The sequence below is a fragment of the Melanotaenia boesemani genome, chromosome 10, assembly GCF_017639745.1.
Source record: "Melanotaenia boesemani isolate fMelBoe1 chromosome 10, fMelBoe1.pri, whole genome shotgun sequence".
Lineage (NCBI taxonomy): Eukaryota > Metazoa > Chordata > Actinopteri > Atheriniformes > Melanotaeniidae > Melanotaenia > Melanotaenia boesemani.
In genome coordinates, this window is record NC_055691.1 from 21,376,996 (window position 1) to 21,383,028 (window position 6,033).

Sequence of the window (6,033 nt, forward strand, 5' to 3'; positions counted from 1 at the left end):
AGAGCACAACTAATATACTATATTTTAAAGTATGTTATTATATCGGAGCTGAGTGAAAAGTAGCAGATGGTAAACAGTTTTAGAGTAACATCGCCCTCTAGTGGACGCTGTTGCAACTTACATTTTTCCTGTTAATACAGACATTTCATACAAAACCGTTTCCTTTTTCTTTTTCTTTCTTTCTTTCTTTCTTTCTTTCTTTCTTTCTTTCTTTCTTTCTTTCTTTCTTTCTTTTTCTCTTCTCAGCCTTTAGGTTTTGACCAATTTAGCCTCAATTACATGTTTTCCAAAGGAAAAATAAAAGCATTAAAAATATATAGCAACTACAGGACCAGGTCCTAAAGGACTACATTAATTTCTTAGACTTAGGCTTATATAAAGACAAGAATGTAGTTGCAGTTTGTAATTTAATGCACTGAATATAAATTCCACATTTTGACAGTTTCCTTTATCCAGACTCTAGCTGCCTTGGCATTTATTTTAGAAGCAAGAATGTATACAACCTTTCAGAAACAGATCACAGAAATCAATAACACAGATAACACAATCCATCCATCCATCCATCCATCCATCCATCCATCCATCCATCCATCCATCCATCCATCCATCCATCCATCCATCCATCCATCCATCTATACTCACACATGTTCAGTTTAGAACTCCAGTTAACCAACCATGCATGGACTGTGAGAGGAAATCCATGCTAACACATGGGGAAGTTCAAACTGCTAACCACTGTGCCTGCCACCTTCACAGAGAATTTTACCCAACAAACCCTTCAAAGACTTGTAAACAGGGTCATTGTTGTGATGGCCCTGGTCTTGTTTGTGATTGTATCGTCCTTGTGTGTTCTTCAAGGAACTGACCTGCATCCACATTAACTGATTCTGTCAGTTCCATATGCGACACACACAATTTTAAGACATTTCCCATGTCCTTTCCCCATTTATGTTACGGCATACCACGGGGGCGTGGCACTATACATGGCTCGAGTTTTATGCTCCATCTGACACAGTTGTCAGGCAATTTGGATTGTTGCATAGTCAATGTCAACGTTTTAGTGACCATTTTCCCCCCTAAACCAGCAAATAGTTTAATTTGCTGTTGTGTTTACTTAGTAGTTTACAAAGAATTCCACGTATTTTTTTTCTCCCAATTGTGCAACATTTTATGTTTTATCATGAGTGAAATATGAAGGCAAAAATGCTGTGAAAACAGGTGGGAAACAAGGTGGGAAAATGGCTAAATGACCTTTGTTTTTAATACAGCTAAATGTAGTTAACGCTGGGCAAACAACACTTTTAGGGAGTTCTAGCTCTAGTGTACTTAAAAAAATAAAAGATTGATATTGCCATTAGACAATATAAATGAGCCATTAAACATGTTTTTTAAATAGAGTCAAACTGCAACAATAAATGAATGCAGCATTTTTTCTTTTTAAGTAATGACAGACTTCTATTTGGTTTATGTCCATACACTGAATATATAAAACAAACCATCAGGTTGCAGATCACTAAACTAAAACTAAATAAATACATTTATTTATTAATTTAATTTTTCATATATTGTAAGAGAATACAAAAAAAAGGAAAATTGTCCTAAATTAATTAATAATACAAAAGACCTACAAAACCTTGGTGACAGAATTTTAGTAAAAACTATTCAACATCACTGACATAAATGTGAGGTCATACAATGAGGGAAATTTTTATTTATTTATTTTATTTATTTATTTAATCAAAACAGTGTGTCAAAAAAAGTAATAAATAAATAAAGAAAGAAAATTTTATTGTCATTCTTATTAACGTTCCATTAACATAAAGAACAAAATTTATTCCTCTAAAAGCCGGGGAGAACGTTCACACATGTATCACTTACACCAAAACAATTCTTTAATGTCATATTATGTATCACATTATAATTTTTTACATCTTCTTATTTTCATATAAACAATATATAGTTGATGCACTGATCCTATTAGAAGCTTGTTAGTGAGTCATAAACTAAAAGAGTCTATTTTATGTCTTTAATGTTTTTTTTTTTTATATATATATCTTGTGACAACGCAGGCACATGGTTTGAATTACATGGAAAGCAGGCTTTGCCGCATGTGTAAACAAACAACAATTAAGTTATTTTGTGTGGAAAAGCATAATGAGAGTCATTACTGCAATTGTGGTGGCCAAAAGTGTGTAATTTCTTTATTGCTGATGTTTGATACCAGCTTTCACAAACACAAAAGTCTGGTCTTGACAATTTAATTGGAGCTTGACTGTGATCCAATCACACAATGTGTGTGTGCAACATAATGGTGTAAACATATGCTCAGTGAGGTGTAATATTTGCTGCAGAGATATTGCTTGGTGCCCACGGGACCATCATTAGGAGTCCAACCTGCTGAATACTCAGATAAATGAGTGTGTTTGTGTAACTGTACTGCTGATGTGAGGCAGTCCTCAAACCTCAAACAGGAGATTCTTTGAAGTGCAAAACATTGTCTTCCTGCATGGTTTCTTTAAACATTCGTGTCAGTATTCCAACACCACTAATACTCTCCATAAGCAGAGGCAGGGTTCGTGGTCAGATATGGGCTGTCTTGTGAATAGAGTAGTAATGGTAAGAGGAGGGAGTGTCCTTCTCCCTCCCTCCTAAAACATTAAAAAGTCATTGGGACAGGACCACCATCTCGTAAGGAATGCTTACCCACTGTTTTTGATTTAGAACGATTGTTGCCTGGTTATTTTTTTCTTTGTTTGGCCAGAAACAGTCAAATCTGGTGGAGAAAAGAGGAGATGCATAAAGAATAAAAGAAGGCAGAAGATGGAGCTGACTGGGATAAACTCAACCACATCTATCCAACATGATGCTGTCAGGCTGAAATTCCCAGGAAAATTTTAATCCTGTTTTTTTGGATGAATTTTTTTAAATGAAACAAATCATAATATGTCTAATTTTATGATATTCAACACAATAAAATGTTTTATACTTTCTATGTCTTCATATTTTTCATTAAGCCATGTGTACTGGATTTCATATCACTACATTGGTATATTTTCACATGTATATTCCAGTTGCTACTAGGTGAGGCACCTTGGACAGGTCACCTCTGTTTCGAGACATTTAAGGTGCCTTAAGTCACTGTTTCTTTGTGAAATCACCCACTCTTTCACCACAGTTTTGCACAAGCTGCTTGGTCAAGGCAAAGTATATAAACAACATGGTCTGTGGGTTTATGTTAGTTTTGCTGTTGCCTGGTTGCTGTCTTATTTCCTGTTTTATTTTGTAGGGTTTAATCTTTGTGTATTTTGTTTGCTTCACTTCCTGTTCATCAACACCTGGTATAATTTGCTAACTTGTTTCACCTGCTCTTTGCTAGGTCTCTTCTGTATATATATATATATATATATATCCCTTGGTTTAGTTTGTTCTCTGCCTGTGTCCCTCAGGTGACAAACTTCTACAAAGTAGAGTCATGGCGTAATACAAGGGCAGAAAACATAGAGAGGATTGTATCATCAGCACGTTTCTCTAGAAGCCAGTTGGGCTGCGACGACCTGCAGTCATAACGCAGGGACGATAAGAAACATCCCTAAGGGAAGCCAATGAAGGTGTGGAGGACTATTACTAATAAGAGAGAACCTTTTAATATTTTTCCAAGAAAATACTCTAATTCTTGCAATGATACAACAGCATATGCTTGATGATCAAATCCCCAATTTTTAGTGTTTATATGTTTAGGCTGATGAACTCTGTTAATCATCTTCATTCATGTATTTAACATATTTATTAACTTAATCAGTTATAAATTGTTCAATTGCCTTTTCCACTAAAGTTAAAAATGAGGATGTTTTTAAAGTTTTTTTTTTTACAGTTTTTGTTATATTTTCCTTTAAGAAAATAGACTCAGAATTTGAATTATTTACAAATCATTCACTTAAAAATACTTTAAACAACATGGCACGTTTCTGTTTTAATGGGGTTGATAAGAGGAGAGGAAAGAGGGCATGGGAAAGGATCTAATGGTCAGGGAAGACTCAAGGAAGCGGGGGAGTTGTGAGAAAGCAGGGTCCCCTGCAGTTCAGGATTAAGCACAGAGGCAAGCAAAGTGCCAGAGTTGCTCAAATCAGTGGAGAAAAACTCTGCAGGTGGAGGAAGTTATCAGAGGAAATCATATGATGTCCAGGAAACTCCTCAAGGGTTTTCTTAGATCGCTTGTTGTTGCTGTTTCATGTCTTCTAAGGTTTTTAGAAATACCCTACAACTGTGATCAGAAAAGTTAAAGGTACTTTCTAGGTTCTGGGAATATATTATTCAGAGTTATGTTCTTTACAAAGTGCCATGAAACTCATATTTTGAACGAGAGTCCTGGGAACAAAAAAAATCTTGTGACATGGAAATTAAGGAAACTTATCCATGTGACAGAATGCAATAACACAGAGGCATCCTGCATAACTATTTCCACTTAAACTGAATTAATGTTTATTATTGTGTGTATCTGAATTTGACAACCAGATTTCATGCTGAGCACACCTAACTTTAGAAATGTAACAGTCAATTTAAATTAGAAAAACAGAACCCCCTGATGGCTATATATGTATGTACTGTTTCAGGCTCCTGGCTCCAAACAGGTATGTCCAGATGGTTGGGGGAAAAAAAACAAAAAACTGGCAGATATATGTCCACAAGTCAATTCCAAAGAGTACAGTTGCTTTGATTAATTAGCAGTCTTGGAGTGTAACTGTTCACCCAGCTCATAGGAGGTCTCCCATGTTGAAATTCAAATGAGCCAATGAATGGGAGGACCCACTTAGGAACACAGAGGACCAACAGGGGGTATGGGCACCACATCAGATTCTAACAGAGGCTCCTCAATATGGGTCTGTTTGTCCACTGCTTGTGCATACAAGGCTTTGAGCTGTGTACCACTAAGGGACATTGAGAGCTCACTGCAGGGAGTCTCCTCTCACAGTGCAACACAGTTGATCCACTAAGAACAACTTCAGGGAGTGAAAAGCATTTGATTAGCCTGTGTGTTAGGTTAAGTTTTATTGCAAAAAGTTTATAGCTTTGATTTTATTCAAAACCAATCACTCTAGTGCATATCTAAGTTTGCTGAAATGATTGCATGAGGATGCTGCAGTTGCTTATTTGACACATAGAGGGCAGCCTGCAACTGCTCATAATTGAGCGATGTGGTCAATATTGCCACATTCCTAAACAAACACAAAACTGCATGCGGATAAAAATGCCATGTTTGATTGGCACAGTCAAACATGTGATTTGGAAATTCTGACTGTGCCAAAATAAAAGTAAAAATTAAAAAAAGGAACAAGAAATATTCCACAGAGCTATTGAACAAGGTGAGATTAATTTCCAGCTATCCAGTCTACAAGAAGGACACTTGTGTTTCAAGTGTTTTCACATTTTTCATCTTTTCATCATTCATTTTTCAATTTGTTTAGACAAAACCCACAGTGACGCACACACACACACAGATCAAAACCTCATAGGGAGTTTACTTCTGAGGAATGATCTGGCAGCATCTGCAGTGGCAGCTCACCACTGCAAAGCACTCAAGGTGTCACCGACACTGTCTGATTGCAGGAGGTTGCCCTCTCATATTTCCTTAAAAATCTTTGGCCACAATCCCAAAAAGATCTGTCGAGCCAAGCACACCAAAAAAATGAGCACAATAAGCACAGCCTCTCTTGGCATCTCTGCTGCTTGAGGGCTCGTTAGCCCAGTGTATTCTGGGATATCTGGCAAAATGCCACAAGACATGCAATGCAAAGCCATATACTTGCGCACCTGAATATAGCATGGTAAAACACACAAAATGTACATTTAGACCTAATTAATGTATTTTAAAAGTACTATACAATAATTTTGATGAAAATGAATAAACCGTATTACGTTGTGATATTACTTTCAGCAAAAGTTGAGCTTGACTCAATGTCTTTTTGTCATTGTTTAGCAAGAATCTGCTTCTTTGAGACCCCTGTCGTGCCACTGAACTAGTTCCAGCCAAATTAA